Below are 25,035 nucleotides of genomic sequence, written 5' to 3'. Positions count from 1 at the left end.
GAGGGACCTGCACAACACCAAGGCACTGGTTGTAATGGTTTCTTTTGTTTCCAATTAATACAATTAATTTCATTTTTCTCAACAAGTTGTTATATATAATTTGTTTCATATACTCCTTGGTCTTTATGATGAATATGTTTTATTATATGAGTTATTCAGGTGCTATGTAATCGTTTGCTTGTTAGTGAATGCAGGTTTCAAAGAGAAGGAGGAGCTCATCTGAATCGGAGAGGCTGGACTACTACAAACAGCGTTGGACTAAAGGTATGCTTTAAACACCTGGTTGCTTGTATTTTAAATGCATATTTAGGGAAAGATAGTGCTTGATTGTTTTTTTTGTCACTAGAAAGCCTTAGCTTCTAGGGAGGTCGGTTTTGTCCGCAAAATTGACTCTTTCCGCATGACAAAATGGCGACCATACTGGGGAATCCATGGATTTGATTGATTTCTCTTTTGATTGATATTTGATTTGAGAAAAGTCGATTTCTTTATGGTTTTTGACTGATTGACTGTGAATTTGGGTGGAATAGCTTAGGGTTAAATTAGCTTTTATTTTTCTTGGTTTTGCTAGCAGTATGCACCCTCTGAGTTAAGCACAGTGCGTACCTGTACGCACTGCAGCTTTGTACATAGAGCGTGGCCGCACCTGTGCAAACAGGCTGCCTGCGTACCCTGTCAAAAGTTGAGAAAATTCCAATCTTTTCCTTTTTGCCTCTTAGATTTAGTTTATAGTTTGTTTTTTGCTGCCCAGATCCACTGGTTACCTGTCAAAAGTTTTCATCTCAGCTTGTTTCATTAGTATCAAGGGTTTTAGTGAAATTCATAGAAGTTCTAGCCCTAGGTTTGATTTTTGCATTGGTCCTGTAGTGACTTTGGCTTTAGAAGTTGTAAAACCTTGGATATCCCTGGTCTTTTCAGTCTTCTTAGGAGTCGGACCTTTCATAAAATCCACCTTTGCGAGAAACCTACCTTTGTGTTGTCTCTTTGCGGAATTTCGAGAAAGCTTGTTGTTAAAGCTGTGAATTTCATTCTTAAGAAAAAGAACCAAAGATTTTGATTTTTGTTTTTGACTGGTTTATGATTCTGCATGAACTAGTCCTTGGTTGAATTGTAACTGAGTAAAACATCCTGGAATTATATTTTGTAGGCTTTTACCTCATTAGATTTGCTTCTAGGTAAATTTCTCTTAGACTTGCTTTTAGGTAAAATTGATTTGATTTTCATAGATTTTTTAAAGTTGATTTTTGTTAAGTAGTTTTACATGCTTTGTTAATATAGGAAAAATACAAAAATCTCTTTTGAAGAAAAGTTTGTTTTAGTAGCATTTGAAGTCTTTGAAAAGAGAAAGGAATTTTCGTGAAATAATTAGTGTTCATGTGTTGTGTGCTTTGGAAAAGATAAAGAGATTGTTTCTTTGATTTTCATTGCCAAGAAAGTTGTCTTTATAAATTTTGCATTCTCCAACTCTCTTAGCTAGGGAATTCATTGAAAAAGAAAGATAGTTTAAATCATCTTACGTGCATATTTTTAGTGGATTTGAGTCGAGTCTACACACCATCAGTTTCATCTTCACTACCTTTTGTCCTAAAGAAAAGCCATAAAAATTAACGCTTAAAGTAAAATTTACTTAGTAACTTTTTATTTACTAGGGCTCTGAAACACCAATATAGATCAGGCTAGTGTCTTGGAGTAGGAGAGTAATTAACTCTCCAAGACAGCAAAACCAAACAAGTAGCTCATCTTGTGATAGGATAAATCCAATAGTTACATTTATGCTCTGGGAAAGCTCCTCTTAAAGGAGAAGCACGAGATCGTGTCCGAACCAGTGAGGGGATCAATCCTCCTTCATTGGGAACGACGCCAGATACGCACGTACTACAAACGGTAAATCTCGGATTGACCATTGTCGAGGAGCCTAGGGTCACTTGTCGGTAAACCTTGGATTATTGTCAAGGAGCCGGCAAGGGGATTGAGCTTGATACTCTGCCCTTGCGTGCTATCGGATCGTAGACTGTTCCCCCAGGTATATTTGTTGCTGTTGGTGACCTTAGTGACCATTATCTTTAGGGTTCTACCCAAGGTGACGGTGGAGGGAAGATCCCACTGTACCTGGAGCAGACATCGGCTAGACTCACTTGGATTTTCCGGGGGGTTCACTTCACTTGAGACGGTTAAAGTGGAGGAACTTGTGCCGGTCTATTCATTAAGCAGGTTGCCGGGGTAACTGTTCCACCCGCCACTTCTGTACTGAATTCGGTGATGTTGGATTTCATCACGAACTAGTGTTTTCGGTCCGGAAGGCTACTGTTTGTGTATGGTTTGACGCCCTATTCTTTAGGCGTGTGATTCGAATTTGTTTGGTTCTTTAGAGACTTTAGGCGGTTTTCTTTGAGATTTTACTTTGTTTGCGTGTGCAGTAGTTAAAAGTTTTTAGCTGTGGCTGAATTACCGAGACAGTCCCGTAGACTTCGGGGCCAGTCTCCTGAGATTGTAACCGTGGCCGATTTGTTGAGGAAGTCCTGTAGATTTCAGGGCCAACCTCCTGAAGATGTCCCGGGTCATTACGAAGGTTTGAAAGTCCTCGTAACTCCTAGTGGCAGTAAAGTAGGTTCACCTAAAGAAGGAGAGTCTTCGTTGGTAGTTCATCCTGATTACCAAAGTCTAGAAACAGGTTATAATCCTGAAGCTATTGCAGTTTCCGAGCTTGCTGGTAGTTTTTCATCTACTAGTGATATAGGTGAAGAACCTGAGATATCTGAACCTGTTACTCCAACTTCTAGTGCTCCTGATTCACCTAGGGTATAAAGAGTCATCACCGAAAATCTTCCTTCTGGTTTGATAGCTATTGAAGAACTTGCTCCAAAAGAAGAAATAGGCGTCCCTATCCCTGAAAATCAACCTACTATTGATCTAAGGGAGCATGAATCCATTTTTTACAGTCCACCTAGAAGTACTACTTGGTATCTTTCTTTAGCTAATTATCTGGACAACTCAGGGTTAAGTTTTTCTCCACCTCGTGCTCCTTATCCACCTGGAGGTATTTATACTCCTGTAAATATGTCAGGTCAGTCGTCTATGTTTACTCAATCACCTGAATCTTTTTTGTATGGTGGTCCTTCTGTTCCCTCTGGGTATCAGTCACTTTCTGGTACTTTTGCGGGAGCATCTCCTCAACCCATTGAACATGGGTTATTAACTGGAAACAATGGTAATAAACCGTTGAGCGTAGGAGACATTTACATGATGTCAGGTTCAATTCCCAGTTCTCAACCTCAAGGTGGCCAGTTACCGCCTGGGGGGTAGCCTCAATTAACGCCTGGGGGGCAACCTCAAGGTACACAAATTGTGTCTGGGGGGCAACCTCAAGGATAGTATGTACCCGTGGTGCAGTACATTCCTCAAGGTCAACCCCAGCCTCAATATGTACCCCAAGGTCAACCTCAGTACCAATTTATACCTCAAGGTCAACCCCAGTATCAGTACTTACCTCAAGGGTATCTACCCCAAGGCCAGTACTCGAGTCAAGGTTTCCAACCACCCCAAGGTCAATCTTATGTTCAAGGTACGGGAAATGTACCTTTCAGTTATCAATCCTACCCTCAATCCGGTTATGGATCTCAATATCCTCAACCTGTTATGGGTCAATACCCCGGAATGAACATAGTGTGGGATCCATCGCAAGTTCAACAGGTATTGCAGCCAAGTGTACAGTTGTCATCTCAAACTGGACAACCCTTAGCTTTTGGTTCACCCCAGCAACCAGTCCAGTCTAATGTTCAAACTTCTGTACCTTCGGTAGTTTCTCAGTCTGGGCCTATTGCACCTAGTACTACATCTCAAACGACTGCTGCAACTACCGCAACATCTGTTCAATCTACCCCACTTACTTCTGGAGTATCGACAGCTCTGGTTTCTACTGTCTTTGTATCTACTCCTCAGACATCTTTACCATCGTCTGGATCTACAATTCAAACTACGGTTCAGATGCCTGTAGGACAACCTGGTTTGAGTACGGTTGTCACAAGTCAACCACAATTCACTTATCAACCGTACCAGGGACAGTACCAATACGGGCCTGCTGTCCAGCAGCCAGTTTACCAGTATCAACCGTATCCTGGGTACACTTATCAACAACCACAACAACCCCAGTACGGTCCGGTTAATCCTGGTTTTCCGGGAGGATACAATATCCCGAACGCGATTCCTATTCCTAGTTATCCTAGATATCCTCCTCCTGGGACTGGTCTCGTGACCCAGAGTTTTAGGGATCCTAATCGGCAATTACCATTTATCGCAACTTTGGATTTACCAGACTTGTCGTGCCTAACGAACGATCCAATAAATTATCTTCCGTTTTGGCCGCCAATGCCAAATAAGTTGCCCAGTGACATACCCAAGTTCGAAGGTAAGTCTGGAGAGGACCCGTCGAATCATGTGATGACTTACCACCTCTGGTGTGCCTCTAATTCCATCTCGGATGATTCGATCCGCTTACGTCTTTTCCAGCGTACTCTCATTGGTCTCGCGGCCAAGTGGTACCTTGAGTTACCACGGGCCTCTTTTTATAATTTTAGCCAGTTAGCTACCTCGTTCTTAACTCATTTTCAGTTGCCGGTCAGATATGATAATGGTACGGAGTTACTAACTTCGTTAAATCAATCGACCTCCACTTATATTTCCGATCATATTTATGAATGGAGACGTCGAAGGCGGTTAGTGAAAGTTTTTATCTCGGACCAGATCTTAGCTGAATGGTTTGTTAAATCATTGTTACCGAAGATTACTAAAGACGTAGCTAAGGCCGGAGTAGTTACTGAGGAGCAAGTGATTGCTCAAGCGCAGTACCTTGACTTAGTTTACACTCAGTCAGGTACATTACACGAAAAGATCCCAGATCTTCCTAAGTCAAATCAAATCGCTGCTGCTCCTTCGGGGTCTCATGCCGCTGATGGCATGATTGGTACGGTGAATACTAAAAGCAAGAAGAAGTCTTCAAAGAATTCTTCTCCTATTATAACCTTACCAGACTCCCCGACAGGAGACTCTTCTGCTGAAGTTTCCGCCGATATTCACGCTGTAGAGTCATCTACAGCTAAATCAAAATCTGGTGGGAAAAAGAAAGGCAAGAAGAAGAATAAAGCAGACAAAACTCCAAAGGAGAAAACTAAAAAGTCGGAAACCAATGATGAAAAACGCAAACCTCGATATCCTTGTATTATTTGTGAAGAGGATCATTTTACAAGAGATTGCCCTCATCGGGCCGAGGTTGTGAAAATCGTCAAGGGTTCCCCAACTCCTCCTGTTTTGAAAGACCCATTTCCAAAGCAGGAGAGTAAGATGATAGGTTCTTCCTCGAGTGCCAGTGAAGAACCCATATTGATGATGTCTCATGTACGGATTGCGACTCGATCACAAGATTATGGTAGTAAAAGTCCTATTGATGGCAAAGAAGCAGAATCTTCTCATTCTAATCCATCAACCTCAGCTCCCGGTTCCGATCCACTACAGATCGAGAAACCTAACCTGGACTTAGTAATCAAACCGCCCGCCAAGGGTGTACTTCGAAGGTCTGCTTTCAATCCACATGCGAGAGCGGCCCAGAATTACAACATTGTTGAGGATTTAGCTATTTCACCCTCAGCAATGTCGGCTTTGGAAGTGCTACAATCATGCCCAGCACAACGCAAATTACTTTTGTCGGCTATAGGAGTTGTTGATATTCAGGACCCGAACCTAATAATCTTTGATCTAGAAAATAGTACACCGCGTTTACCTCATCAAATGGCTTTCCAGATCCCAGTGATAGTCCAAAACAGGCCTATTCATCGGACTGTAATTGATGAGGGAGCTTCCACGTGTATTATGTCGATACAGTGTTGGAGATCGCTTGGTTCTCCTTCACTAAATCAATCCCCGACAATTCTTAAGGCCTTTGATGGCCGTGGGTTTCATCCTTTTGGCATTCTTCAGGATTTACCTATAGGGGTTGAAGGAAAAACCGTTAGTCTAGATGTGGAGGTGGTTGATGCCCCTCTAGACTACAACCTTCTCTTGGGTCGTAGTTGGTCTTACGCTATGACAGCAGTCATTTCATCGGTCTTCCGAGTAATAAAGTTTCCACATAATGGCAAGATCGTAACAATAGACCAGCTGGCTTACGTTTCATCCGACCCAGCCTCTTCAGAGAGTATTCAGCATGTCGGTAAAACGACTATCCCTTACAACGATGTTGGAGTAGGATTAGTTAAAGATGCCGGTTTACTGGGAACTTTTCCTTTTCCTCCAATCAACGCATTGTCTTCGTTTGCATCCATTCATATGATTACATCAGACGCTATCGTTTATGACGATCCTTGGATCATTCCTTCTGAATCTGATATAGACTCATTTGGTGATGCTATGCTTACATATGGAGCATCTCGATTCACCATCTCTCACACTTTTAGATCAGCTACCTAAAATTTGTGTGATTTAATTTCTTTTATAGATTAAAGTTCATTTGCTTTCTTAGTATTAGTTTTAGAATGACTGTGTAATCTTTGCTTTTCTAAAAACATTTCAACAGGAAAGATTTATGTATTTTCCAATTGGATTAAGTTTGAGGCAAGAGCTCATAGTTATTTATATTCCTTTTATGTTTCATTATTTACTTTCTTAGATCAAACTATCAATTCATTGTATAATTGAATAAAAGATTAGGGCAAGAAGGTGACTTCAAATTGGGTGATTGAATGTTCAAGCTATGCTATCATTGAGCTTTACTTTTTTGTGCTTTTATATTTTATTTTAAGATCCTCATTTAATTGCACTAACTGATATTCATAAAGATAATTATAAGAAATTGATTTAATCATATTTCAAGATTAAATGGTTGAATATTTAATACATGCAATTACTGAGTTATTTTCTGCACACTTTACTTGCTTTTCTAGGACATTAGAAGTTAAAGTAGAAATAGTTGTTTACACATCATCTCAAGAAGGTAAAACTTCATAATTAAATGTTGGAGTAACTAAGTATACATTAGTTGTTTTTTATTTCACAGGTTAGTTGAATTTCATGTTCGTTATTTGATTTCATAGATTAGATGAATTGGTTTTCGTTATTTTGTAGTTAGATTGATCTAAACTGAAAGATAATTTCTAGTGCATATAGTGCATGCATGCTTAATAAGTTTACGAAACCCTCGGGTTGACAAATTAAATGACATGCAATCACTTTGCCCCAACATTTTTGCATCGTTGCCAGGGAAATGTGCATAGGAGCTAGCTTTCAGTTCAAAGTGTATTTTATTTGTTTTTGTTTTTACTAACCATTTATGGACAAAGGGTCTAGAGTGCAGCCCAAAGAATACATTAAGGAATGGTATCAAAAAGTAGTTATGCCACAATATTCATCAATTCTTCAAGAGATCCTTGTGGCAAATCGAAAGGTCAAGTCGATTTTTCATATCCTTACAAATAATCAAGTACATTTTTCAAGTTTGGATGTGAGCACTTCAAAAATTCTAATCCATAAATGGCTTCATTGGAAGCATGAATATACTAAAAAAAAAAAATAGATAGGAAAAATAAAATTAATTTTTATAGTTTTCAGGATAAATTTGATATTTTATGGTGTAGTAAGAACCGCCCATCTACTAACCCTTGATAGGAAAAATTTGCAATAAAACAAATGGTTGAGAACAAGGAGCTCAAGTGAAGATCACAAATGATAATTTAAGGTATGAGATCAAGCCTTTTCATTTTATTTTTGCAAAATTTACAGAGGAATTGATTGATAAAATCTTAACTATGTTAACAAAATAAATCTCCCAAGTATGCTCTCCTTCTGCACTTCGTGTGACCTGGAGGATTAGAAAAAGAAACAGTTTTGTTAGTATATCATAAAAAATTATTTAGCTACTGCAAGACTTGCAAATCCATGTGCAAAAATCCTTACCTCTGTAATGCAAGAGTTGTCTATGGGATTACAAAAACGATGTGGTTAGATTTCTTCAAAGTGCTATCCCGTCTTTAGATTTCGAGTCCCCCAAAATTGTCTATAGGATGATTGATATAGTTAGATCTTCCCTTTTCCTTTGCTAGAAGACATCCATGTAGCCATAAGCCCAACCTTCAAAACTTGCAAATCAAAAATCACGGGAACATTTCTAGAAAACATAACAACATAAACACACGATTTTAAGATGCAAATTCTGAGCAAACCAGGATGAATTTGAAAAAACTGAGGCATGGGTTTTCTCTAGAACAGGGTAATTAGGTAAATTTTGAGCGATTTTCTAGATTTTGCAACCATTTAGGAGAAATCTGAATATTGATTTTTGCAGAAAACGAAATTGTGAGAAAGCATAAACTGTCTTTACACATGATTTTAAAACAATTTTTCTGAGAAAACCAGGGTGAATTTGAAAAAACTAGGACATGGGTTGTTTCTAGAATGGGATGGATTTAATAGCCCAATAATGGTTTCCTCAGATTCCTAACCATTTGGGAGAAAACCACAGTTCTTCAGACCATGTTTGGTGAGGAAAACAAATTTTTTTTATACACGAGGTTTTGCTGGCAATAACAAATTTAATTCACTAAGACTTGTAATCAAACAATGACTCTTGCTCCTCTTCAACAGATTTACCCTCCTTACATCTTTGAACACTTGGAAAAAATTTCTAACTTAATGTTGCACCCATTTGTATACTCATTTTGTCACGTGTTAATGCAGTCAGGGAGTGATTCTATTTTGAATGCTATGAAGCGTGAATACACAATCAGTGAATTCAGATTTGTGGTTGATACAACAAAAAACTATAATTTTCAAATATTGAATGAAAAAAATCATTTTATTTGTGAAAAAAATTTAAAAAATATATATATATATATATATATATTGTGATGATTAATAAATATGCAATCAATTTATTGAAGCAATTTATAAAGCAAAAAATACTTGCAAAATTTGATTGATTTTTTTTTTGTACAAGTACTTTTTCATATTTTTTTCGCTTCAAATATTTTTGACAGCATGTTATTTTTGCAGCACAAATGACGATTCAATAATGACTTGCAAAACAATTGGAAAATTATTTAGATGATTTATGAACATTTGGAATTAATATTGTTGCTGTGTATTTTTCTATGAAGTTTTAACTTGCAAAGCACAACAAATCTTTGTGATGCCAATTGTTTCACTGAGCACAGTGCATGAAGTCATCTGACAACAAGGAGTTAATTTAATTTTCATGGTTATTTCTTAAAAATGGATTGTTATCAATATCATGAATTGGACTGAATATAATATTTTTATTTTCCTTAATATTTTTTATTTGACATTTACATTTTGCATAAGAATCATAAAGTAATTTGACCATTTCTTTTTGAACATACTTATGTTCTTTATGTCAAGTTCTTTTTCAGGTTTGGGATGATCGAATGATCATTGAAGAAAACTAATTGTGCGCACAATTGGTCTTCAAAGGACTGATTCCATGAGAAACATAAGAACAAGTCCATGTACATATCCACCAAAACCATTACCTTTCCTCCCTTTTGAATTATAAATCCAACCAAGCAATTCAAAGCAAGCCACAGTCATTTTTCCCAGCAAGAGTGAGTTGTTCATTTTCCTTTATTCACATGCACTTTCCGCCTGACCCACAAATAAAAACAAGAAGATCACTTACATGCTCATTGCCCATTGTCATTATTATTTTCCATTGTCATCTTCCATTTTCATTTTTCCTTTCCTATCCTTTTTTCGTTTCCCAAATAAAACTTGCTTCAATGCAAATTATTGAGTCCATAGTCCTTTGAGTCTAAAATCCTTGCAAAAACACCTCGAGGCTTGCATGCCTTAATGGCAAGTCCTCATGTCGATGAACAATGGGAATACATCAATGTACCTTGTTCATCAGATCTTCTAGGTACTCAACAACAACAAAATCATCCGTACTTATCAAGATGTGTTTGGGCATCTTGACTCTCATTTTCATCAATGGTGAGAGTTCTCGTGTTGACTAGTGGCATCCATTAATGGCCACTAAGTCAAAAAATTTCTTCTGTGTTCGACTTCAGAACATTTATTCACATAGAAGGAATTGTTCCAATGAGTTTTGAAGACATGAAGACTATCATTTTTAGCATTTTGGAGCAAATGTAGAATATATGTAGCTATATAACCAGATGGAAGCTATGGAATCAAACAGTAGCTGCAGAACCTGATGGCAGTTGTGGAATCAGACAGAAACTGTAGAATCAGATGACATATGTAGAATCAAATAACAGCTGCAAAATCAAATGGCAGTAGCAGAATTAGCTCTATTCCACAACAGATTCAGCAAGTTTTGATAAAAGTAAATAAAAAGTCATCTTGACTCTTTTCTCCATGACTTGTCCAACCACTTGAAGAAGATTATGATCAGAATTTTGCAGCCACCACACATGCAGCTCATTCATTTCTAAAGGGTAAGTTAAGGTATGTCATTTTCTAACTTTTTACCATAAAATTCCTTGACAAACTAGAATGATAATTTTTGGAAAAAAAACATTTCTATTCCTCATCTCATAAAATTTCCAATATCATCAGTTGGGGGGGAGACATTAATATTCATATTTTTCCATATTCATATCACATTAAAAAGCCGACATACTTTCAAAAGATATTAACTATTACATTTTTGTTATGAGCATACAAAGGCTTTTCCAAAGTACTAAAAAAATCATTGGATACAAACACAATCATGGTTGTCACATAAGAACCAACTAAATGCAATCCAATAAAGATATACTTTGCAACAATAATCAAATTATCATTATGCAAAGTTCAAAGATCAAAAATGAATGCAACAACAAAATATGGTTGTAACACAAGAACCAACCATGTTGCAATTCAATTAGAAGATTTTGCAAAAGTATGAAGTTATCAAATGATATCATGTATAGTTAACCCAAAGCTCAAGGATAAAAAAGAATTAATGTAATAGATTACATGAGGACATGCAATAGCTTAAGTTGGGGGGTATGTTGGGGCTTGAATTTGTCATTCACTTCCATTACATTTTCACTTATATTTCCATGTTGTCACCTTCACTCCACCTCTATTTCATTACATTCACCTCCATTTCATTACATTTACCTTACCATTATCATTATTGGGTCACATTTATGTTTTTCCAAACTTTATTAATTCTTAACATTTTTAAGTGAATTTATGGTTAAAAAATAGAAAATAATGTGCATATGCTTATACCTAACAAGTGGGATGAGATTGTTGACATGTGTAGGTCAAAAGGAAGCTTCTAAAATACCCTTATGTGGCCTCCCAAAACCAAATTCGAATTTGAGTGGAGAAAATCATGGGATCATGAGGACATGTGTCTTATTTCCTATTTATATTGAAGCTCTAAGAAGACATGTGTCTTATCATTTCCTATTTTGATTGTAACTCTAGAGATATGGGCTGAGATTCATGGACTCTCATTAATGAGATAGCTTCTCATCTTTTTGTATAAATAAGGGAAGTTTTTTCCTATCATTTTCATGTGTAAAATTGGAGTTATGCTCAAGCTTTGAATACAGAATTAGATTGTGGCACCTTACTCATGAATGTTCCTTGATTTTGACTTGTTTTTTCTTACATATGGAACATCTCGATTTACCATCTCTCACACTTTTAGATCAACTAGCTAAAATGTGTGGGATTTAATTGCTTTTATAGATTGAAGTCCATTTGCTTTCTTATTATTAGTTTTAGAATGACCGTGTAATCTTTGATTTTATAAAAACATTTCAACAGGAAAGATTAATGTATTTTCCAATTGGATTAAGTTTCATGCAAGAGCTCATATTTATTTAGATTCCTTTCATGTTATGTTATTTACTTTCTTAGATCAAACTATCAATTCATTGTCTAATTGAATAAAATATTAGGCCAAGAAGGTGACTTCAAGTTGGGTGATTGAATGTTCAACCTATGCAATCATTGAGCTTTACTTTTTCGTGCTTATATTTGCTTTTAAGATCCTCATTTAATTTCATTAATTGATATTCCTAAAGATAATTCTAAGAAATTGATTTAATAATATTTCGAGATTGAATGGTTGAATATTTAATACATGCAATTACAGAGTTATTTTTTGCACACTTTACTTGCTTTTCTAGGACATTAGAAGTTAAAGTATAAATAGTTGCTTACACATGATCTGAAGAAGGTAACACTTCATAATTGAATGCTGGAGTAACTAAGTATACATTAGTTGTTTTTTATTTCATAGGTTAGTTGAATTTCATTTTCATTATTTGGTTTCATAGATTAGATGAATTGGTTTTCGTTATTTTGTAGTTAGATTGATCTAAACTGAAAGACAATTTCTAGCACATATAGTGCATGCATGCTTCACAATTTTACAAAACCCCCAGGTTAACAAATTAAATGACAAGTAATCACTTTGCCCCAACACTTGCCTAGAGGAATATATATGGCACATGTTGTTAATGATTAGTTGTTCACTTATGCTTATGTCCCCTGGCACAACACTGAAGATCCAATGAATCGTGACTTTAATGAGATTTCCTTTGAACACTGGTACACAAAAATGGTCGTTGTCACCCACAATGTCTCATGAGTTCCCCTTCCACTAATGGCCTGTTATTCTCATAATTTTTTTTTTTGGATTAGTCATAACAACTATTATATTTGGTCAATCACCATCAGTCAAGCAACTTTATCCATGCAAAAGTTTTCATTCTATCTTAATGAGAATGCCTTCAATAATGAGTTCCTTTTATGGCCTGGCATAATAGCTATGCAGTAGGAAGGTGAGGCTCTATATTCATTTGATGTTATGTGCTCAAAGGATTTTGTTGAGGATGCCTCGTCTTCCTCTTGAAAATAGTCTACTGACACTGATGAAGGTCTCCAGTTGCTACTAAAGAAGGTCCAAGAATGTATCTCTCCAACACATACAACTTGGATGAAGGTAGGTTCCCTAATCTAGAGAGTTACTACTATTCATGTTATTACACCTATTTTTATTGCCCTACCAACCATTTTTTCTACTCTTCCTCCATTTACCAACCCCGCCCAACTTTCCCCTCGCAAACCCCATAAAACCAACTATGTCTAGCCTCATCGATCTAAAAAACAAGGGTACTGCAGCCACCACAGAGCCCGTCATGCCCATCACTAAAGAGCAACCCCCTTCACCACATTCTTCCCCTAATGCATCGCCAAAAACCTTTGAAGAAACCTTTTTTGACCGACCCGATTTTGATATGGGTTTTGATGAAACTACCACAATGGACATTGACCCAGCTGTTGTCACTTACGAAATCCCTATTTTGTTTGCTTCCACTATTCCACCTCTGCTATCATCAGTTCTTGAGTCATTTGTTCCCACTTTTACTGTTCCCTCATTCTGACATAGTTCAATTCTCTCCACTAAGCAGGTTTCTACCTTCATTAGTTACCCTAAGAACTGCAAAAAGTCCTTTCCCTCTTTTCATAGTACCATGACTTCGTTCCTCTTCTTACAACACCCATCATGCTAAATCTTCACCAAGATATATGCAAAGAGCATAACCAAGAGTGGGAATATTCTCCCTAGGGCCAGTAAAACAAATCAGTTTCCAATGGCCAACTAGTGCAGGATAGGTTTCCACTATCAGATACCCTCATAGGAGATGAGCTTCATACATGGTATATTCCACAACTCTTTCAGTTTATTTGTGCCTCTGCTACACAACTTGAAGACCACCTGGTCCATGCAGAATCACGTTGTACAGACCTTTTTGCCACATGCGATCAGTATCAATAGTAACTCACTATGGTTGCAAGCGAGCGTGATGAGTTGTGGATGGATAAATCCTAGTTGGATCAACATATTTAAAATATGAATGCCAAAGTTCAGTCCATGTGGCTGACCCTTACCGAATTTTTCAATGAACGTCTTGAATACTTTGTCACATGTTCCCATGTTGAACATTGTGACTTTGTTGATGCGGCTTTCTTGAAGTTTGTTACACACAATTAAGAATTATAGGACATTGTCAGTAAAATTTCTCAAGCACTCCCAAATATGGCTACCGAGTACCGTGAGAATATTATTCAAGATATCATTATTGCATTAGTAGTCAAAAAGTCACATTTTGCAATTTATGTATGATTCTCATGAGTGGTGTTCTTTCATGGAAAAATCAACCTGTTTATCCACTTCAAAAGAATGTCAAGAAGACCTTTGCTCAGGATATAAGCACCTCTTATTTGGCATAGAAAAAATAACTCTTGGTGCAAACAAATGAGTTAGATGCCCATACCAATTAGAGAGAAGATGATTTACAGTTCACCAAGTGAGTTTTTCGTGACCTTTGTCCAATTGTGTAGCATCACTTTATCACCTTGCAGGTTTTCATTATGAATGTTGAGGAACAATTTCAAGAAATTATCTAGTCTCATCTTTCCAAACCTAATTCCGAGACCATTGCACAGCTTTTGGGTCACGTTTCTACCATGTTTGAAACATGGAATGTTGTTGTTTCTGCTTATACCAATTTTAAAGATGATGTTTTGAAGACAGTACTAGAGTTGTTTCCTTCATTTGAAGTAGAAACAGTTGCAAGCAAGGAAGCATGGACAAAGAAAGGATAAAATACACCACCAAAAAATTGACGTGAAGGTGAGTCAATAGATTATGTTCGGGGCCTATTGGTACCTTCAATTTTTGGGATAAATATGGAAAATAGGTTTGCAGAACTGTTGCGGAGGACAAATGAATAAATCCACCAGAAGTAGGCCATCATAAATCTGAATGTGACAAAAAATTAATTATTAGGACCTGGGCAACCAGAAAATAGGAAAGTGCGCCCGAAGAATCAAGAAAGTAGGGTTAATTTTGAAAGGATCAATAGGACAAGGAAAAAGGCACCAACATTTCGTCAAAGAGGACCAAATCAAAAGCAAGATCAAGCAACCTCTCCATGGACCAAATCAAGTGAGTGAGCCTATAAAAGGAGATATATAGGAAAAAATCGAGCAATCTTTTCCATAGATAGAAACTTCAATCCATACGTTATCCATCGTTGATAATACTTGCATGTATAATTATGAATCTATGCAGAAGTTTTGATTCATGTATTTTAGAATTTGGTGTAGTATTTGATATGAGAAGGTTGCACCAATTTTTCTGATCCTCGATGTAATGGCTGGCAATATTAATAAAGAAAGGAGTTCAGGGAAATTTTTGTATTGCTTAACTCAATGATTGTATGGCCCCTTTTTAAAATATTTTGTCTCTGTTATGGTGTCTTTGTGTATCTTTTATGAATTCATGTCTTATTTATTATGTAGTCGCGCAAGATAATCAAATGTTAATGGTGTAAAATATATCATTGCAATCGTAATTTTCAAAATTTTAATTTAGATTCATCATCTATTTTCATAGTTTTGGCTCACCTCGGGTCAGGTACTATGATGACCATATTTGTTGGCAAAATCAGGCCAAACCCTAGGTCCTTGTTTCTCTAAATGTTTTGCCAATATAAGTTTGGAATGATGGACTGTATTTCCATGATGAACAATTTGAGTGTGAGCAGTTGATTGGCTCCCTAACAGGCTAGACATTTTCTTTGTAATGTTTATGAATTTATCTACATGATACTATGGTTTGAGGTGTTGCAATATTATATTGACTGGAATTATGAAGAATTATCTGGTGGATAGACATTCTTCTTGTTTCAATTACCATGACCTAAATTATGGATATTATCCTTGTGTCAAGTATTGTGGTTAGAATTAGGAAGAATAGTCTAGTAGAGGCTACTCGAAAGAGTATGTTCCTTTTAAAGTTTTGGCCTAGTTACTCATAAGAAGAGGTTCCTTTTCAGTATCAGGCTCCATCACTCATGGAGTAATACCATATAGCATCATGTCTTGGAATGAACCCTGTGGTGTGAGTATATGGATGTCCTCTAGGGTTTGACTAACCCTGTAAAGTTGGAACGTGGATGTTCCCTAGGGTTTAATACTGGTAATGGAAAACATGTACTAGTTTGTATACAATGAGGTTGAGACATTAAATTTCCATGACACATGTATACAATGAACATCTCTATCTCCAATAGTGGAGTGTTGGAGCCACTCCTTACTCCTCAAAAGAACTAGTTTGTCTCTCTAATGCTTTGCGGGAGGAACCAAGGTGAAAATTTCCTTATCTTACAATGAGGATGTATATATAACAATGAGGAAGTGATGCTTCACCTTCCTTATGACTCTTCATCTACTCTCATGTTTGTTTTACTTCCTATAACTTTTCAACTTTATATGACTCTTCATATTCCATACATGTCCTTTGGACTTCCACTTTACAATACATTTTAAAAACATAATTTACATCATTCACCACAATTGTTGGCTACGTGGGGCCTGACACAGGTTTAGCAGTGAGTTTAGCCAAGAAAATCCCGGTACCACTGGCCCTTTTGGAAACAGTCCGCGGAGCGTGGACAAAGGTCTCACTCGAAGTAGTATGGGAGAGTGTTGGAACCAAGTTTCCGCACCCTAGGGATGTCTTGATGAAGGTTTTGTAGGTTCGCGAACCTAATCTGCGTGCTACGCTGCTCCCACCCAGCTTTCTATCCTTCATAACTCATGCGCACCTTTGTATTATTCCAATCCCATCCTTATTGTGCTATTATGTTAGTGCTTACTTAGTTTGTGCGGGCCCAATATTCTTATTACTTATTTGATTGCTAAATTAGTGCGAGTATTTGAAAACAATATAAATGCATAAAGATAACTAGAACATAGAAATATAGATCTACAAACAGATGCATAATATTTTGAATCAATCTTATCTTTATTAATACTCAAGTTCTGTTATAGACCTAACTCTGCCCTGCACACTCAGCTGCAAGGGTCCACGCACTCAGCTGCAAACTCTACTAGACCTCTGCGCACTCAGCTGCAGAGCCTCTTCCTACTACTACGACCGAATACGCTTTAGATTTACTTCTATCTTCTAACCATGCCTTTGCATCTATCTGATACTTCTCAAAACTAAGACTGACTTTACACTTAGAGCCTCACTCTCTTTATACAATCCCATTGTCCATGGACCATCAGTAGGCTGACACACTTTACATTAAATTACATCTTAGGGCAGACAACCCTAGACTCTCACGCTTTGTGCCCACATTTTGCGGGGCCTTTACATTACACTTTACCAAAATTTGGGCTTCAAGCCCCAAAACATGCTATGGGGGGATCTGCTACCCAACAGGCCCCTAACACAATCATTGTAACTCATCCTCGAGTCACTCTGCTGGTGCGGTGATCTTTGCACGAAGTTCTTCCAACTTTGTTTGTGTTGTGCGCAGGTCCGCAGCGCACTGCTCTACCGTCTATTGGATCTGCTCCATTTCTGCTTCTGAATCATCTTCTTCTGACTTAATTCTCTAGTTTGGTGTCGACTTCTAGTACCTATGTTTATAGTCCCGCACCTTTTTCCGACTTCTTGGGTCATGAAGACTATGCTTTGGTCGGTTAGTCAGATAGTCGGCCCATCCGTGTAGGGCTTCAGGCGACTGCCATTTACTCTTCCGGGGAAGGGTTCTCCATTAAGTTTGACTAGCTAGACCCTGCCTCTGTCTGTGACCTCTTTTACCACATATGGTCCCAACCAATGCATTCTGAACTTTGCAGGAAATGTTTTGAACTTGTTGTCATACGGAAACACTAAATCATTTACCTTTAATGTGCGCAACTTGATATGGCGATTGTGCTAGGCTTTCTCGTGCTATTTCTGTGCCTACTGATGGAATCCTGCCAAAAATTGTTCTTCCTCAAGTTCTTCCAATTGCGCAAGTCTCTCTTCTAGGCTTTGCGGTCTGACATGCCTGTAATTGTTGCTGCAAATTGGGTACGATGTATTCCATTGGCATGAATGCTTCTGTGCCATAGACTAACCTGAAAGGTGTCTGACCTGTCAATTTTTTGCACGTGGTTATGTATGCCCATAATACGGCAAGTATTCGCAGGTCCCAGTCATTTCGTTGTGCGTTGCATACTTTGGTCGGTGTGGTTTATAGAATTTTGTTGAATGATTTTACTGTCCCATTAGCTTGCGGATGGTATGGTGTACTTTGCTGATGATACACCTAGAAATCCTCGGTGAGTGTGTTGATGGTTTCATTCAGGAAGTGCGTTCCGTGATCACTCATTAAAATTTTCAGGAAACCAAACCGTGTCAACACGTTGTCGAACAAAAATTTCGTAGTTGTAGTGGCTGTGAAGTCCTTAACCGGCTATGCTTCTGCCCATCGAGTCAGGTATTTTGTCACGGTGATGATGTAGCGTGCACCCATCTTCCCCTGAGGTTTGATTGGTCCCACAAAGTCGATTGCCCATTTTTCGAATGCCCGCAACATCATCTATGGATTGAGTGGCATCTCATCCCTTCGTGATGGTTTCCCAGTCCTTTGACATATGTCACAGGCCCGACAGTGTGCTTTCAAATCTTGATGTAGGGTTGGCCACCATAGCTCAGCATGAACAATCTTCTATGCTATCGTGTGGCCTACATAGTGTCCTCCTACAACCCCCCCATGTGCTTCCATGAGGATCTATCCTCGTTGAAATTCAGGTACATATCTTTTCAATATCTCATCGTTTCCCATTTTGTAGAGGTGCCCCATGATGACAGAAAAGTCTGTTGCGCACACCATGAATTCCTTCTTCTGCTAGACTGAATATTCCTTTGGCGCAGTCCCTTTAGTTAAAAAATGGATTATATCTTTGAAGTGGCCATCCACGACGTCCACTGCAAAGAGCTGTGCATCAGCTAGTCCTTCTTCCATATTTGTTGGCTCCTTGCCTATCTCAATTCGTGATAAGTGATCCGGTCCTGCATTTAGGAATCCCAGCTTTACAATGACCTCAAAGTCATATTCTTGAAATAGTAACAACCATCTGCATATGCGCCCCCCCAACACATGCTTTTTCACCATGTATTTTAATGTGGAATGATCGGTATACATCTTGAAGTGCCCACCAAGTAAGTAGTGTTGGTATTTCTGGAGTGCGTATACCATTGCCAATCCTTCACTCTCAGTAATAGAATAATTCTTTTCAGCATTGGACAGTCATCGGCTCCCAAACACGATCGGGTGATCCACGCCCTTCGTGCCTTCCTATGTAAGTACTGCTCCCAGCGCAATACACGACACATCAACATGTACATGAAATTCTACGTCCCATTTTGGGAAGACCAGGATGGGAGCGGATGCCATTTTCTCCTTAAGAACATCCAAAATTTTCCTACAATCATCATTCCAACAATATGTAGCATCCTTTTTCAATAATTTTTCCATTGGCACTGTTATTTTTGCATATCTCTTGATAAACTTTCTATAGTAACCAGTGTGCCCCAAAGTAGTGCATAGTTGTTTGACACTTTGTGGCACTTCTAGATTGAGAATAATGACAATCTTCACAGGGTCCACCATCAGGCCTTGTTTGCAGATCACATGGATGAGCAGGTTTCCAAAGGGGACGAGGAAGGTTCACTTTTTAAGATTCAATGCAATTTGGTGTCATCGGCAAGTATCCAACACCAAACGTAAGCTTGCTATATGGTTTTTAACTAATCGGGTGTTAAGCCATGGATCAAGTGTCGGTAATACCGAGGAGAGAATGAATCATCGGATCACTTCATGTCTAGAACATATCATGACCGTCAGATTGTAAGTTACAAAAGTACATAGTAAAGAAACAAACTTTACCTAACTCTACACTAGACCAAGTTATACTTAACTATTTCCTATGTGTCGGAATATCCTAACATCCCCCCTTAAGAACAACTTGGGATAGGATTGAAGGATGTACAAATATGACACAATAGGAGAAGGAAGGAGGCACTAGAGCCTATCCCCCCTTAGTGACAACTTCCTGAACTCCAACCATAAATTGAAGTTTAGTAAACTTCTCCTCTGTGGGAGACTTTGTAAATATGTCTGCAACTTGATCATCTGTTGAACAATATTACACCTCAAGAACATGGTCATGAATGAGCTTTTTGATGAAGTGCATGTGCAATTCAATGTGCTTGTTGCGTTGATGTTGGACTGGATCTTTGCATAGTTGAATGGCACTTTGATTATTACACCAAAGTGTATTCGGATGCTGCTGCTGAAAGCCAAAATCTTATAGGATCTGACGAAGCCACGAGGCCTCTTTACTAGCTTCTACGACACCATGATATTCTGCTTCTTCTGAAGAAAGAGAAATGGCACTTTGTTTCTTGCAATCCCATGTAATAGGTCCTGAACCAAGAGTTAACACATAACCTGTAGTAGGCTTCCGATCATCAGGATCACCAGCCTAATCGGAATCAGTGAAACCAACCAATAGAGGAGATGCTTCTGCACTGTAATGAATCCCAAACTGAATTGTACCTCAAACATAATGAAGTATTCTTTTAGCTGCTTTCCAATGACTTTCATGTGGGTTTTGTATAAACCGAGCAATAATGCCAACAACAAAGGAAAGGTCAGGACAAGTATGGGTTAGATACAAAAGTTTTCCTACAAGTTGACGGTATAAGGTAGCATCAACTTCAAGGGAAGTAAAAGTGAGTGAAATTTTAGATCCAGATTGAAAGGGAGAAGGGGTTGGCTTATAGTCTTCCATGTGAAAATGGTGTAGAAGATCACAGGCATACTTGGATTGGGAAAGGGAAATACCTTCCTTGGATTGCAAGACTTGAAGACTAAGAAAATAATGCAAATGTCCTAAGTTTGTCATTTCAAACTTCTTTTTAAGGTTGGACTTCACATGGTTTATAAGGTTGGGATCACTACCAGTAAGGATAAGATCATCAACATAAATAACAAGAATGATAAGAGACTTTCCCACGTTCTTGTTGTAGACAGTATTGTCAGAGTGACAACTAGAAAAGCCAATTTCTAAAGGAAAGCTATCCATTTTGGCATACCAAGCTCGAGGGGTTTGCTTGAGACCATAAAGGGATTTCATAAGTTGACATAAAAGGATGGAGTCTATTTGTATAAAGCCAGTAGGTTGTTCCATATATATTTCTTCATGCAAGAAGGCAGATTTAACATCGAACTGATGGACTTCCCATTTGAAAGAGGAAGCAAGGGAAATAACAAGGCAGATAGAGTTCATTTTGGCAACAAGGGAAAAGGTTTCAGTATAGTCAATGCCTTAAACTTGTAAAAAAACCCTTAGCAACAAGACAAGCTTTATGTTTCTCAACTTTTTCTTCTGGGCCATACTTGGTTCTATAAACCCATTTGCATCTAACAAGTTTTAGTCCCTTTGGAAGAGGAACAAGCTCCCATGTATCATTTGCCAATAATGAACGATATTCTTCATTCATAGCTGCATCCCAATCTGGATGGCCTGAAGCTTCTGCAAAGGTGTCAGGATCATAATTCGTTGAAGCTTGAGCTAGTAAAGAAGAGGCTCTATCAAATTGAGAATGTGTGCGACGTTGATCTATAGGATCACTAACAAGAGCACCTGCTACACCCTGAGTAGCACAGACCCATTTTGGAAGCTGAGGAACTGAAGGAGGATCTTGAGAAGGTGGGGGAGGATTGTCATCCTTGCTGCCATCATCTAAAGAAGAAATATTTTCAGAAGTAGAAGGGATAGAGAGAGGTAGCACATCCACCGTACTAGGCTCGTAAGCTGATATATTTTCAGCAAACTTTACATCTCTACTATTGATAACATTTTTGGACTTAAGTGGAATAAGTCTATATCCTTTGACATCTTCAAAATATCCAACAAAAATACATTTTTCACTCTTAGGTTCTAAAGCTTTATGTAACTCATCTGGAATAGGGGTCCATGCTTCACTTCCAAAAACACGAAGTGACTTACATTTGGTTTAATTGAGCTCCATGCTCCATGCTTCTTCTGGAGTGGTGTTCTTTAAAACCTTAGTAGGAGTGTGATTTACTATGTAATTTGCACAGTTAATTGCTTCTACCCAAAAACTAAGACTAAGTCCTTTAGATTGAAGCATACAATTAGCCATTTACTTTAAGGTACGATTGTTCCTTTCAGCTACACCATTTTTTTATGGAGTATATGGAAAAATTTGTTGCATTTCAATTCCATTCTCAGTGCAAAAGTTGATGAATTTGTTGTTAACATATTCTCCGCCATGATCAGATCTTAGCTTAAGAATTTGATGTCCATATTGTTTTTCAACAAAGGCATTAAAGGCCAAGAACATGTTAAATACTTCACTCTTGAGTTTTGAGAAGTATACCCAAGTGCATCTGGAAAAATCATTAATGAAAGTTAATAAATACTTGTAGCCAGAATCAGAAAATGAGTCAAATAAGTATATGCTTATGGCCCTCAAATCAGAATCCAAGAAACAGGGTCTTACGGACTTTGAAGAGGAAGAAGAGGAAGGAGTGGTAGACCTTGAAGGAGAACTCATCAGTTCCCTTGAAGAGTTGAAGAAATCAAGAAAGAAAAACAAGTCGTTGAAGGAACAATTGCAGTGTGTAGGAGAATTGCATTTCTTCAGGGAGCTCTGAGGCGGCGACCATGGCGGTCCAGAAACCCTAGCCTGGGACCAGCAATCTCTGTGACCTGACGCGCTTGCAGACCCGGGATACAACACTTGGGGCCCTCCTGGGAACAGATGATGGGGCCACTGCCCTTGGGCAGGGCCAACTGTCAGGTTTAGCGCTCGGGGCTCGCGGCGACGGTCGCGGTGTGAACTCCTGTCACCTGGGGCTCCCCTCCATTAGTCTTTGTTTTATCTTGGGTGGTCGCCATCCTACGGTTAACTGCCTACCCGTAACGCTCACCATCACCCGCCTTCAGCTTCCTTCGCAACCGCCGGGTTCGAACACGGGCCCTCTCATGCATCATCCGACTGACACGATGAATGAAGAGGAACTGTTAGACTATGGGGAGGACCCCATGCCTAACCAAGAAATATGGGCTCATGCCTCCAGACCGCTGATGCTGCCGCGTAGTGTTGCTTGGGGAGGAACGGCTGGCACCTCCACTCGTCCTGAGCATCTGTCGACCACCGGGAAAGACAAGGACCCGATACTTACGCCCTTGGACGGCGGCCTCGAATGCCCACCTCTCTCGCCGGCGACGCTCCAACTGTTGGGAACAAATTTGCTGGCATCGCCTTCCCTGGATGCCCCCCTCCATCAGCCTTTTCATTCTCCCATTCCCTCCCCCCTGATTCCCCCTCCCCCTGATAGCTCCCATTCCCTTTCGGTATCGTTTATGCCGCTGAACAAGCGATTGCCTCCGACTCCTGGGCCAAATCCGCTGGGTATTGGCACCTCGGCTCCCCGATCCCCAATCCGCTCTGGTTGTTTTACCACGCCCACCCCAGCTCAGTCTATTCACTCCGCACAGCAAAGCACCTCGGACCCATGCCGTAAGTTACTTCGGGAGACTTTAGCTGGCAAACGCTCGGAGAAGTTTGCCAAAGGGAGGTGCCTCAAAGCCAACAATTCAGGATTCAAGATAAACCTGGGACCGGAAGCTCCACTTCCGGATATTATGGATGCTGCGAGAAAGGTACTGGTTGGAAGAGTTCGTGGCAGGAACTACTCGGCGGAGCGGCTGAAAATGTGGGTGGAAGAGATATGGGGTCCGTTGCTCAAAGAACTTCCGGAGGTGATGGTCCTATCAAAAGGCTGGTTCGCACTTCATTTCTGTCACCAGCAATTTGCGGAATGGATATTGGGTAAATACTGGCATATCGAGCTTATGCCTGTGCTACTGAAAAGATGGGACCCTCTATTTGATCCTGATCGGGAACATCTGGGTGCTGGCCCTGTATGGGTTCGTTTACCAGGGCCGCCATGGCAATTTTGGAGCCCCTATGTTTTCAAAAGAATTGGTGACACTCTCGGTACTTATCTGGAACACGACTGCTCATATGAAAATACTGGTAAGCGCTCCATGGCACATATATTGGTTCATATGGATACAAGGCCGGGTCTGGAGGAGGTCATAGAAATTTACCATAATCATGTCACCAGAAAACAGATCTTGGATTATGAAGGGGTTCCCTTCCGATGCCATAGATGCCATAAGACTGGTCATCTCTACAAGGACTGCCCCTTGATCTCTGGCGGGGGTAAGGAGAGCTCTCATGGGCCAAGGGGCCATCCTCCGGCAAAACCAAGGGCAGCTGCCAACTCAAAGGAGGATGAACCGGTACAAGGGGACCGGCATACTAAGGGACCAGGGGACGGTGGGAAAAAGAGATCTTCCAGGAAGTTTGCGGTGCCTGCTACTGAACCCCCACGCACCAGGTCCAAGACAGCAGAAGCAGCAGCGAAGACGATGGAGCCGGCATCATCTCATTCAGGTGCAATTTCCTCTCCTCTTTATCATCCTTCCTGTTTGAATGATTTGCATTCCAATTTGCACTCTGTCCACAGAACCACCCTCTCTGAAAGTGTCTCTTTACCCTCTATCCATTGCCCCATTGAACCCCCATTACGCACATTCTCCACTACTCCCCCTTCCTTTATCCCGGAGAGCGTCGAGTCGGCATCCCCGACCTCCTGTTTGGCCCCCGGAGGGCATCACTACCTCTTACGCTCCAGAACCATTCCCAAAATTATGGGACTGGGCACCTCCCCAGGACGGCATCGCAAACATAAGAGAGGCAGGCCTACCAAAATCTCATTTGCGAAACTATCTGCGGTGGCAGATGTGGCATCGGGTCGACAGCAAACTATAGAGCGGGCGCTTAGAGCAAATGAGCCCAGGAACAGAGTGTCCCCATGATTTGTCTCTCTTTTAACTGTCGGGGTCTTGCCAGCCCCAAAAAACGTCTGGCTCTCAAGAGGCTCATCCTTGAATCAAAATGTGATATATTATTTCTCCAAGAAACCCTCTGTCCCTCCGAATTCGCGACCCGATGTCTCCTCTCCTATCTCCCAGGATGGCAACTACACGGGGTTGACGCCTGTGGTCGATCTGGTGGGATGCTCATCGGCATTAACTCTAAATTGCATA

At 39.5% G+C, this 25,035-nt stretch overlaps 1 pseudogene; it reads left to right on the top strand.

Annotated features, from left to right (window-relative positions):
• Positions 1-22,568, top strand: part of LOC149181127 (uncharacterized) — a 122,069-nt pseudogene extending 99,501 nt beyond the window's left edge.
• Positions 22,569-25,035: the final 2,467 nt, after the last annotated feature.

Source organism: Pinus tabuliformis, chromosome 3_2 (genome assembly GCF_031772625.1).
Source record: "Pinus tabuliformis cultivar Carrire ecotype Pingquan chromosome 3_2, CPIR1, whole genome shotgun sequence".
Taxonomy (NCBI): domain Eukaryota; kingdom Viridiplantae; phylum Streptophyta; class Pinopsida; order Pinales; family Pinaceae; genus Pinus; species Pinus tabuliformis.
The sequence above is the reverse complement of the archived record's forward strand: the minus strand, read 5'-3'. Positions and strand labels throughout refer to the sequence as shown.